At 47.9% G+C, this 12,618-nt stretch overlaps 1 long non-coding RNA gene across 1 annotated transcript in view; it reads left to right on the forward strand.

The window, feature by feature from the left end:
- LOC135898133 (uncharacterized) overlaps positions 1–5,829 on the forward strand; it is a 676,755-nt gene extending 670,926 nt beyond the window's left edge. Inside the window, exon 6 of the long non-coding RNA XR_011512724.1 lies at positions 5,623–5,829. This is a non-coding gene — a long non-coding RNA (uncharacterized lncRNA). The remainder of the gene's footprint in view (positions 1–5,622) is intronic.
- Positions 5,830–12,618: the final 6,789 nt, after the last annotated feature.

A 12,618-nucleotide genomic window follows, 5' to 3' on the forward strand; every position in this document is an offset into this window, starting at 1 on the left:
TTCTTAACCTCCAAGCTCCTGCCCCTTATGTTAGCACCGGTAGAATGCAATGATTGTACACTTTTCTTCTCAATGACAGTGGTACGTAAGCTCCCAATCAGGATTTGGTAATGCCTGCCGTATGCATTCCAACCCATTTTTATTCTCTAAATTTTCTGCTCATGATTAGGGTACTCTGTGAGTAATCAAGCTATCTGAAAGTACTCCTTTACAGACTCTAGAGGCTGACTGCCAGTGATGAATCTTTTGTTCCCTTGCCAGGCTATTGAACATTACCTTTGCCTTCTGTATATTAATCTTCAACCGCAATCATGCAGTGACTATAGCATTGGAGAGATTGCGTCTCCTTGCCTGACTGCTTTCTTGATAGGTAATTTTCCACTTTTCTTGTGGCGAAGCGTGGTAGCTGTGAAGTCTTTGTACATATTTCTCGATATATTCACATATGCCTCCTGTACTCTTCGATTACACAATGCCTCCATGGCTACTGGTATGTCTACTGAATCAAAGGCCTTTTACTTATCTACGAAGGTCATATATAGGTTGATTATACTCCGCAGATTTCTCAATTACCCAATTGATGACATGGATGTGATCCATTGTAGAGTATCCTTTCCTGAAGCGAACCTTTTCTCTTGGTTGACTAAAGTCAAATGTAGCCCTGATTCTACTGGAAATTACCTAGGAAAACATTTTATACAATACCGAAAGCCAGCTAACGGGCCTATAATTCTTCAATTCTTTGACGTCTCGCTTCCTATGGATTAATATAATGATGGCATTCTTCGTGCCCTCTGGCACGCTCATGAAGTCGCCAGGCGTTGCGTATAAAGGATCGCAAGTTTTTCAAGCATAATATTTCCTCGATCTATCTTTGATTAAATCGACTGTTATTGCGGCTTCTATCTGCCGTTTTTTCCCGAAACCTATAACAATCACCGTCACCTATAATCGGTAATCACCTATAAGTAATGAGGCGTCTTGGCGACTTTTACTGCACACTTTTGTCTATAACGAAGTTCTTTCACAGCTTTGTATTTTTTTTCTCACCTCTCTACCCTTCATCACTTTTTCACACGTGCACTCCCGAGTCAGAGGACTTCTCACGAACATTTCAGTACCTACAGGCCTCCTAAATTTGTTAGAGTGACTTACCTCGAAGAAGCACGATGTCGGAGGCAGTAAATTAAAACATCCACCCACCCACCCGTTTAGAACAAGCCGATCCGGCAGTGTAAGGCCGTGGTATGCTCACCAGCAAGTAAAGTAAGTGCGACCATTTTATTAGAGCTTGCAAAAGGCAAAGCTACCAATTCCTGTGACTGCTTTGGAACAAACCCGCGAGACCATTTGCACCCTCTATACTTCCTCCTCCGTACTTATGATCTCTTTCAGGGAACAAATGAGCATCTTGAATTCAAAAATGTCGTATTCATTGTGACCCGTCTCTCTGCTTCTGCGATTTATAGGAGGAAGCCACAAGGGTGCAAGCACTGTTCTGCGCCTAATCTCTCGGGAGGGAGGGGAGGGGGGGGTGGACAGAAGAACGTATGTACTCCGGCAATTCCTATTGCTTCAATGATAATAAAATACTGCGCAGTCGGGACGCTTTAGCCCTATGTCGCAATAACACCTAGCCAGCAGCACAGCCAAACTAGCGACTCATTGAGAGGTTCCATAACAAAAGCTAACGACAGCCACACAATTGGTCGGCTGGAAGCAGACACTCACTTTGTTGGAAATCAACGTCTGCCTCGACTACCACAACGCTGCTGTTCCGTTCCGTTCACCAACGCACAGCCGCTAAAAAGCAAGAGAGGCGTTCCGATTGACTCCGCAGCCTGCAGAAGCTGTACAAAACAGACAAACGCGCGCACACAGGCACCAACTGACAATAACAAGCAGGTTTGCAACACACACGCTCAGTCTGGGACGAGAGAGAAAAGATAGTTCTTTTGCTTCCGGATGCTTGGAAGAGTTCCTACGCTATCGGCTATATGTTACGGCCAGAGCGTTTGTTTTGATTACACGCTCCAACGCTTGCCTCGGAGTGTTGTCATTCTGGACGACGACAGCGGAAATCTCGGAGAGCACGTCGCGATGCCGATAGTAAGGGGGGTCTCAATTTCCCATCTCAGCGTTGAACGGCAATGACTCGAGGTGGTGTCGCAATTCCCCTGCTCTCTTGTGTGTGGCCTATATAGATGCGGGCAAGAGCTACAGGAGCAGCGATTTTGCCCGGCGTACCGTGCCCGCGAAGGCTGCTGCTGCCCACTGTGGGCCTTTTCTCAGCGACTCGTCACAACAACCGGCCGAGGAAGAGAACAAGACTAGCTCTCTCGTTAAACTTCCCATACATTACCTTTTTTCCCATCTGCTTGTGTGTGTGTGTGTGTGTGTGTGTGTGTGTGTGTGTGTGTGTGTGTGTGTGTGTGTGTGTGTGTGTGTGTGTGTGTGCGTGTGCGTGTGCGTGTGCGTGTGTGTGTGTGTGTGTGTGTGTGTGTGTGTGTGTGAGAGAGAGAGAGAGAGAGAGAACAAAAACGCATGGAGATTAACCAGGACAGAGTCCGGTTGGCTACCCTATGCCGAGGGTGGTAAAAGAGGAGAAAAGAATGTAAAGATGACGAGGGAGCTCAATATTCCCGTGTGCTGGTGATGCATACGAACTGGAACGTCCACACTGCCTCTCACAGAAGCTCTCAGTGCGCTAGGCTTCGTATAGCGCACTGTGCCCGGCCGCGCGGCTCACCGTCTACACTCCTGCTCAGTATCTCGGAGAAACTTGAGATGGAGTCGAAACACCTGCCTCCTAAATATCCAGTTTCCTCGTGGGAACACTGTCACTTGCGCTTTTCTGTGACGGCCTTCTACGCGTCGGTCCACCTACGAATGTTTTGAGTTGTGATTCAAGTTCGCATCACTCTAACTAATAATGATCAATGCCACCAAGAGCTCCACAACACACGCACACGACGATGTCGCGTCAAGTCCCGTATTACACCGCAACGCTGGAGTACGCGCTGACCGCTGTTTCACCCACGCCGAGAGCGAAAATGAAATTTCTACTCAATGTTTCAGTCTTATGCTTCTTGTTCTTTATAGTCTTATAGTCTAGTTCTTTATAGTCTTATAGTCTAGTCTTATACCTCGACGTGTTCTTTTTTTTTTTTGCTACCCGATATTAACAGTTCTCCGTAAAGCCTTGTATGATTTGCAAGTGCTCAAGACACTTACCTCCAACGCAAATCACAGCCGCAGTGAGCCTTGTCGTTTGTGCTAGTCGTGCATGTTCGTTTCGTTCGTGCCTTTTCGTAGTAAAACTTCCTCTTCTTTTTTTTCTATTTTTTTTATTTCTTAACCGTGTTATTCCGTCAGATCTCACTGCACTTGAGTCGAAACTTTGTTTAATCCACCGCTCATGTTATGCCGGGGAGCCCAGTGGTGTAATACTCTGTGCACGCTAATTATGCGGCAGCAGCTGCTGCTCGTGGAAATGCGGTGCAAAAAACTCTCGAAGTCTGATCACGGGGCAAGAGCGCGGGATGGAGATAGAAAAAAAAAACATATTGCATCAACAACAACAAAAATTTTTAGTACGCTCTGCTAAGCACCGCAAACCTCGAGAACCGAGTCGAACATTTCCGGGAAAACCAAGCAACATACTGCTCGGAAAGTTTAGTTCGACGCGACTGCTGGCAGCAAGGTCTCCGCGCTTGTGACAGAACGACAGCAAGAACTAAGGAATTAATTGCTCCTGTTTTGCTTGGCGGTTTCCTCGGTGAACTCCGCCCCAAGGGTCTCCGCGTTGGGCTTGGCGAACAATAAGAGGGACAGCAAAGGAAAATTGAAAGTAAGAAGTGTAAGGGAAAGAAAATCTGCCTGCTGCTGCTCTTCATTGGAATTTCTCACTCACTTATTCTCAGTTACACGCATTTGTTAAGTCTGATCATCAGTGAGGGACGACAGACGAGGTTGGCCGCTTCAGTGCGATGACATGAAATTGATACTATCCTTCTCGTGATATTTGAAATTTCTTTACATACTTACGTGCAAGTCAGACATTTGTTGTTTTAATTCGCCTAATTAGATAATAAATTAGTATTAATTATTCAACGTCAAATATTACTGAAGAGCAAAACTGTCAATGAGAAAATAGTAGATCATCCGAAAAAAATTATCGATCCAGCTTTTTGTTGCTCAATGCATGTCACCTAAAAATTATTTCAAAGACGGAAAGAAAGGAAACACACACAAAAAAGAAAGTGATGCGTGACTAGTCGCGCGGCACTTTTACAAGTAACGTAAATAACGTAATAATAGCGTAAATATATGTAGATTAGCATCAATGTAAGCATGCGAGCTGTGTAGGAAGACGACACCTTGCCTTTCGCAAATAACTCTTTCACAGTGCCCGTGCTGAGACGAGTGAGAAAAAGGTCATTTATATCGAGAAGCCCCGCTAAACAGACAAAAGACGACGTGTCCCATGATTAACGACACGGGCCGACAACTTAGAAGGCAATTTTTATTCAATCATTTTTTCCAACAGCAATCTATTCTTTCTTTCTCTTGCTTCAGGTTTCTTTCTTTCGTTGCGTAATAAGCAAAAAAAAAAGCACATCTCGTTGCATCATTCAATTTGACAGGCGACTGAGTTCTCGCTCAACCTGGCCGATCTTTCGAAAACCGCATCTGCTCCGGCAGCGACGGAAGCCGGCGCCACGTACGGCTCCCTTTTCCTCGGGGGGGTCGCTTTTTCGCGCTGTCCTTTCGTGCCGCTTGCCGGCGGGTTAGGTTGGAACGCGCTCCCGGCCATCCGAAATGGCCAGGCGGGCGGTCCGGTGGCCGAAGTGGGATTAGGGGACCGCGACCTGTGGTTAGAGCCGAGACGGACGGCCGAAGCCCCGAGCACTCAGCCGCAGACTTGGGCAGCGTCGCGCGACAGTCGCGGGCGATAGCGTCTTTTACCCCCCGCCAGGCGAGCGGCGATTTCCCGCCGTTCGCGCTGTCGCCGGCTAAGGCCGGCCAGATTGAGAGCTATGGCCGGTCTCCCGCGTGCTTCGCTTTTTTTTTCTCTCTCTTTCTCTTTGTAGTTCGCCTTGCACTGTGACCGCGGTTTGACTTCCCTCGAACGGCGAGACGGTACGAAAGGACTGATTACAAAACGTCTTCCACTGAAGCGCTGTTTCCAACTGCATGGCTGCGGCTCGTGTCGCATAATTACAAGAAGATAACGGAATGCAGATGTCCGGAGTTTTGTTTCTACGGCGACGTTCCGCCCGCCGTGAAGAATTTGTTATTTGGCTTAAATTTGCAAGCAAGGATGGCTAGTTTGGTTTCTCACCATGTTAGGTGCTTACGAACTAATAAAATTACATATGAAAGCCCTGTGACAGGCAAAAAAAAAAGGAACGCAGACAAGCCCGGTTATGTACTGCAGTCCTCAAAATAGTGGCTCGCGTTTCCGTGCGCCATTGACGAGACTGGTTAATTAAATGAAACCGAGGCTCGAGTTGACGCTAGTGACCATACGCAGCAGCAGTGTAATGACGGCAACTGTTATTTAACCGTGATCGAGGAAAAACAAAAGTAATCTCTCAGTTCTTTTTTTTTTCTTTACAGATTGCTGTCAGTGAAAGAGACAAACTTCAAAGCAGTGCGACAACGTAAACACCCCGCCGATCTCGTTGTCGTCATATACCGCCTACGCTAGCGTGTCCCCGCCTTATGGTACGGCAGCACGCTTACCCCTCGCGAGCAATTTAAAATCGCGTTACATGGCTGACTTCCCTGGCTCTCAACGAGGCAATCTTTACTGCAAATAAGCGAAGCACGGTCCTAAAATAGGTTGCTCTCAAAAAAGAAAATGGACGTGGTAAGTGGAACTCCGGGGAGCAACCGTCTAACTGCACCCGGCAGCGGAGCGCCAGCGTTGTTCTGTTTCCGTTTTCTTTATCTCTCTCGCTCTCTATTTCTCTGCTTCTTCTTCTCTCCTTTATGATCTTTGTTTGTACGTGTGAGAGGGTGAAACTATCTTTCCGTCTGGATGCGCGCGCCTCCCGAGGCGATCTGATGCTGGGTCGCACCTTCCATTGTCTCGCGATTCATATCAGCTGTTTCGGTGGCAGAGAGAGAAAAAACAATTATAGTGGATTGCAGAGGTTAGTACAGCTATGGGCTTTGCCAGGTGTCGAAGAAAAAAAAAAGAAGCAAGTACAAAGCAAGATACAGATGTCCGAGACGCCGTATAGCGGAGAGCTCGGAATTCGTTCCAATCACCTGGGTTACTTAACGTGCCCCTAAAGCTTCGTACACGGACAGTTTTGCATTCCGTTCCTGTCTAAATGCGGCTGCCGCGACCAGAGAGCGAACCCGCAACCTCGTGCGAAGCAGCGGACCACGATAGCCACTGAGCCACCACGGCTGATTGGGGCTAAAACGAGTAGACTAGCGATTGGTCAGACGTGGCTGCATCACTTGATGGCTTGCGTCATTTGAATTAACGTGTAAGGCGATTGCCCACTTGTGTCACGTGCCTTGCGAGCACCGAAGGCGCCCTTGGAGACATGGAGGAATGGCACACTAGTTAAATTAAACACTCTGTAGTTACTTGTACATGTATGTGCCTATGTATTGTACAGTCACGTGCAATATATGACCTGCAACACCGGTGCCCCTGGTCGAAGGGGCTCCAAGACTGTACGGCTGCGCAGACACAGCGCAAGTTCCAGGCCTAAACACAGCTTCAATTAGTGGTATTTATTAAACCGCTATTTCGCCTGTCAGAGCCACGGCGCAGCCCTGGAACGCTTCGACAAAGAACAAGGGTGTTACAAGTCATATTGCTCGCGACTGTACCTATGTATGTAACTATGTACTCGTACTTGTACATGTGCGCGCTTGTGTATGTTGTGCATGTGTATACGCTATGCATGAATGCGTTATTTGGTATGCATCCTCACCATCTAAAGCGGCTTAGTGTAGGTGCCTGTCCCGGCAAATATATAAAGGATTCGTTAAACAATGTATCTCCCTGCCATTGACAGACCAGGGAAGCTATCACTCACTGACACGCAAGGATGCTCGAGTGACACCTAACCTGCGTAATATATACCACGGGTGCGACAACGCACGTGGGAACTAATCTATAACAACTATAGCAAGGGCCCTCTCGAGCGTGACAAATGAAGCGTGACGGGCATCGTTCCACGAACCTCCCGTCACGGCTTCTCTCGTCCCGCCGGCTCTCTTCACGCCTCGACTCGATATCGGGTGGTTCGCTGGGCGGGCGTCTGTCGAGGAAGGACGAAGGTGTTCCTGGCGGCGTCAATAATCGGGCGCCCAGCGACCGCGGCACGAAGCACGGGGGCGACCGGCCGTCCATCAATTTTGACCATTAATCTGCAGAAAAAAAAAAGAATGAATGGGTGCTCATTAAATGAGATTATCTACGTCTAACGACGCGAGCACAGCCTGCTCAAAGCGTATTTTTCCGTTGTCTTTTTTTTTCTTGAGATAAAAATAAACAGAGGAGTTGTCGCCGCTTGCTGGCTATCGAATCACAGTATAGTGGTAATTTTAGATAGGTACTACTGACATAGATAAAGAAACAAAGAAGGAACCGCTACTAGAGGTCTCCGTTAAGGAATCGCAGTTAGATAATCGTTATTAGAGCGATTATTTAGTACTTCTTCTTTTTGTTCCGTGTTTCGTTATTTCTTTCGTCTTCGCGCCAGCCCAATGGTGGAGACTTTTAGACTAAATTTTTTCGTTGCACTAGAGTAAGGACGCAGGAATAGCCCAGGAATTTTCCCGCTATATTTGTTCACTGAAAATACTCGAAGGCGTCTTTACATGACTGCCTTTCATTCATTCACAAAACTTTATCAGTGTCCTGAAGCACGGTCTTTTCAGACCGAGGCGGGCCGCGTCCACGTCGGCACCGCCAGGCCGAGTCTTATGGCGTTATCGTGGACCCTCTGGACAGCCCGTAGTTGATCTTGATATAAAGCGCTTGATATCATCTTGTGCCAGTAAAGCCATTTTTCTTCGGGGTCGGCTAGAGTCGCGGGACAGCCCGCCAGCAAGTGTCTGATGTCAATGATGCCATCGCATGACTGCCTTGTGCTTTAACAATTTCGGCGAGGTATGAGGGGCCTAAATTTGCCCTACCCACAGCCACGCTTTTTTTTTAGCCGAACGCGCACATCAAGATACAAAGTAATCAAATTATGGGATGCCACATGCCAAAACCTCTGATTATGAGGCACGCCGCAGTGAAGGACTCCGGATGTATTCGAGCAACCTGGTAAATTCTTTAACGTGCAACCAATGCAGGGTACACGGGCGTTTCTGCATTTCGCCCTAGTCACAATGTGCCCGGATTCGCACCCGTGACCTCGCGCTTAGAAGCGCAATGCCAAAACCGCTAAGCCGCCACGGCGGCCATACATATTATATAGCGCAGCCTTTGAAAGTTTAAATGAAGCTTTATATTATTTTTTTTTTGAGAACTGGCGTGATAACAGAAAACGAAGCTGGTCCAAAACGTACTGAGCAAACACAACGAAAGCATACAATGCATGCCCCCGTGCAGCTTGTATGCTTTACTGGTGTACACAGGCTGCTTCCGATTGATCTTAAAGGCAGCCACGAGGGGGCAGAAATGGGCGACCAGGTCCCGTGACGAAAATGGGGACAGTGATGCACGCGCCTCTCACTTTTTTCTCCCATTCGTAAACGCTTGTCAGCTGGCCTTCAGATTTAACTTTTTGCCAACTGTACCTTATCAGGAACGCACTCGTAATCCTTCATACAAAAGACGATTCAAGCTCTTGTTGTGTCCTTCAACAAGAAGGACAGCCATAGCTTCCTCTTAACTAACAGGGCAACTCATCTTCAAAAGCCTCCTTAAAGCACGTAATATGTGCGAGCTTCTGCCTCAGTCGCCGCCAACGTTATCGCTCAGCGCTGCAGTTATTGTCACCCGTGCTCCATCATATATTTCTAGCCTTGCGAACGTAAAAGCGTTACGTGCTTGCACACTCCTTCGCGGTGTAAGTCAATTCATCTATGCAGCGACGGCGCCTTCGAAGTTTTCTGCCCTGACATGCAAGAGCGTAGCAAACTAAAGCCGTGCGCTACATAAATGATGAAAAAGTGCACGAAGAACCAGCAGTAATCTACGTCCTCTGCACTTCGGAAGGCCAAAACCTCTCGAAAATACCAAGAACAGCCTACGTGCGCTTCTATTGCACAATAAAGAAATGCAAAAGAAAGCATCGTGACCTTTCTATAATCATTTTTCGCCGTCACCTATTCACACCAAAACCACCCCCACTCCATAACCTCTGGTCTCCATCTATGCGACGTATCACTGTGTAACTATATATGGCCTACCGTATAAGTGTCGATATGACGATGATGGAAGGCCTGCCCGCCACTTCTTCACAATTTTATTAACTTTTTTTTTTCAACATCACATCCATCATTCCCTTCCGCGATACCGAAAATTGCGCAAGTAAGGAATTACGCTATATATTCTTGGCACTCTTCACTAAACCTCTGGCTCGTTCGCGCTCAAATATTGCGTACAGTTAGAATTTTGCAGTGCATTACGTTTAATATATTTGGTTGAACTGTCTTTCCCTTTTTTCTATTCCCCTTCTCCCTTCCCCCAGCGCAGGATAGCCGACCGGACTCTTATCTGGCTAATATCCCTGCCTTCCTTTTCTCTCTCTCCCTCTCTCTCTCTCTCTTGGTTGGACTACTTGCCTGGCTCGTCCAGTATGACTCAAAACACGCGTCATCGGCGTCAATGCCGAAATAAGAGTAGTTTCGCAGCAACGCATCGGGGACGCCTACTGTCACGGCGAAACACGCAGCACGCCACATTTTGATGCGAAAGCATCAAATGGCGGCCCACTGAGCGAAAAATCCGGCGTTGTCTGTAGCAGCGAAACGGCACCTAGATTACCGTTGGCAGTGACGCCACGTCACGAACGCGCCGCGACGGGGCAGAGCGGGTGAATCGGAACACCTGCTCGAGCGATAGAGCGCCAGGTGTAGCCTGAGGGGCGAGGGCAACACCGCGACGCCACGTCATCAGCGCGCCTCTACTTGAGCAGACGCGGCGACGCGACGCCGCGTGCGGACGCTGCCTTGTGGTTGCTCGTGTTATCCGCGCGTTCCTTGTCCGCGCAAGCTCTCGCCTGCGGTCTATGTGCACCTTGGTAAGTCAAACTCAAGACGCTCCAAGTGCCTCAACGCGCTCGCTTGCCCGCGAGGAATTCATAACTCGAAGGACCGCTCAGCGGCATTCAATTTGACATTGATGCTTTCGCATACACAACTCAATAAGAAGCGCTTAGGATTTTTACTTCAACAGTGAAACATAGTGCCACCCTTGCTTTCCACTGCTGCAGTCACCTTTAATGGCAACATGCATTGTGCGAATCGCAAACGGGCCTTCGCCTAGTACCATCGGTGTGTAACAAAATGCTTTTGGCCAAGAGAGAGTACTTGCATCCGGCCGGAGAGCCGGAGGCTCTTCCAGCCAGTGCGCGCCACGGCTATGTCGTTTTCGGGTACGTGATATTCATTGCAGTGATTGCAATATCGTCTGTGAGAACTACTCAGGCACCAGCCAACGCAGTAAAAAGTTGTGAACCCTTAAGGGTACGGATTTTTCCCGTAAACTAATACCCTTACCCTTAAGACTGCTAAAGAAAAAATATCATTGCGCGCAAAAGCGAGCTCGAACTACGTCTGTGATGAGAAAAGCCGTTTAATTGACTCACATCAGTCTTTTTTTTCCTTGCCAGGGAATTAGGCCCATGGCTATCAAAAGTGCACTTCAAGCCAAGGAGAGCACGTCAACGCTTCTTTGAAGAAGCCGACATTTCTGACGAGTACTGACTCTACTGCATCGTGTCTAATTGTGTCTTATTCGTGCATCTGGAACATCTGGAACCTTTGTATTCCAGACATCCGCGGACTTCGTTTCAACGAGAACTTTTCGAGGGAGAAAGTATTTCACTCTAAGTGCGTTGTCTTGTTGTCTTTTATTTAAATGTCACCCAATTGAAGAATTTAAACACATTCTTTTTGTATTATTAACCAAATGGAAAGGGGCAGCCCTCGCTAAAAAACGGCGACAACTCTCCTTCTCATTTTTATTTGAAAGAGAGAGAGAGCGACAGAAGCCGTTTAAAACAACGCATTAATTCCGACCACCTAGTGCGCATCCAAACATCTGGCATGACAGTATGACAGAGAGAGCTGTCGATGGTTGTCATGCGTTCTTTGTTTCCTTTTTTTTTTTTTTTTGTCGTCTGTCCCACATATTGGGATGTTTACATTTCTCGAAATGTCGCCATAAGAAGCGTCATTTTTCTCCATCAACCGCTTGAGCTTAACTCTTAAAGAAAATGTGTCAGCCATAGGACAAGCCTTAAGAATACGAAAATGCTTCTGTGGTTTGAAAACTAAACGAGATCCACGAGGCGTATCATCATCAGCCTATTTTGCATGTCCAATGCAGGACAAAAACTTCTCACAGAGATCTCCAATTAGGGCTGCCTTGCGTCGTCTAGCATCACCTTATGCTTACAAGTTTATTAATTTCATCACACCACCAAATTCTACGCCGTTTTCAGCTGCGTTTCCCCTTTTCTTGGTACCCGTTCAGTTACTCAAAGCGTGTAACTATAGGAATAAAAAAAAGCAAGTATATTCGCACCTAAGTTGGAGGCAAACACCTACAACTAATCATCATGGGCAACCAGCGCTGAAGCTTCGCGTGCCGACAGCAGCGCCGTAACACACAGCCTAGCGAGCGGTAGACACAGTTTCCAGTAGCACACGCAGTGATTTCGTGTCAGCAAATTCACCGATTGTCTTGAGTCACACTTTTCACGGCTCCTCAAACGGCAGGGAACCGACGTGCTAGGACGTAGCAGCGCATGCGCTCTACGCAGCGCGCATGGCCATGGAAAGAACTTGGCTGGCCGCATCGGGCTAGACAAACATTGATACAGGCGCACGTTTCTTATCGCTAAATATGTCGTGCCATCTTCGTAGCCTCCCTATCGGACGGTTTCAGCATATTTTAGTAACGCATGAAAAATGTCGTAGCGCCTCCTGGCCAGCGCTGGTTCCCCATAGGGTACAAGCCTGGTTGAAAGTTCTCTCAACACCTGTCTTTAAAACGAACAATCTTTTGACGAAGCTGCGATTTCGATTGCTGCAACGCCGCGACACACTCTTTCCTCCTCTCCCCTTACCCGTATCCATTGCTGCAGCGCTGTCGCCACACCCATTCCCCTCTCCCCTACGCTTCTCCATTCCAGCAGCGCCGGCACCTCCCTACGCGCGTGACGTTATAACTGCAGAATCGCAGGCTACGTGCACAGCGCCGTCGCCACACACTTTCCCCTTATCTCCCAAATGGTCGGGTGCGCGCGCATTCGTGTCCACGATACGGACGCAAGCCGCCCTGGGTACGCCCTCTGGGAACACATACGGGGCGTGCATACGGGGGCTATAGGTAAAGAGCTTCGCTGTAAAAACTGTTAGTATTACATACTTCAGTTCGGAAACACAGCTATTTGTCCGTTT

Source organism: Dermacentor albipictus, chromosome 3 (assembly GCF_038994185.2).
Source record: "Dermacentor albipictus isolate Rhodes 1998 colony chromosome 3, USDA_Dalb.pri_finalv2, whole genome shotgun sequence".
Taxonomy (NCBI): Eukaryota; Metazoa; Arthropoda; class Arachnida; order Ixodida; family Ixodidae; genus Dermacentor; species Dermacentor albipictus.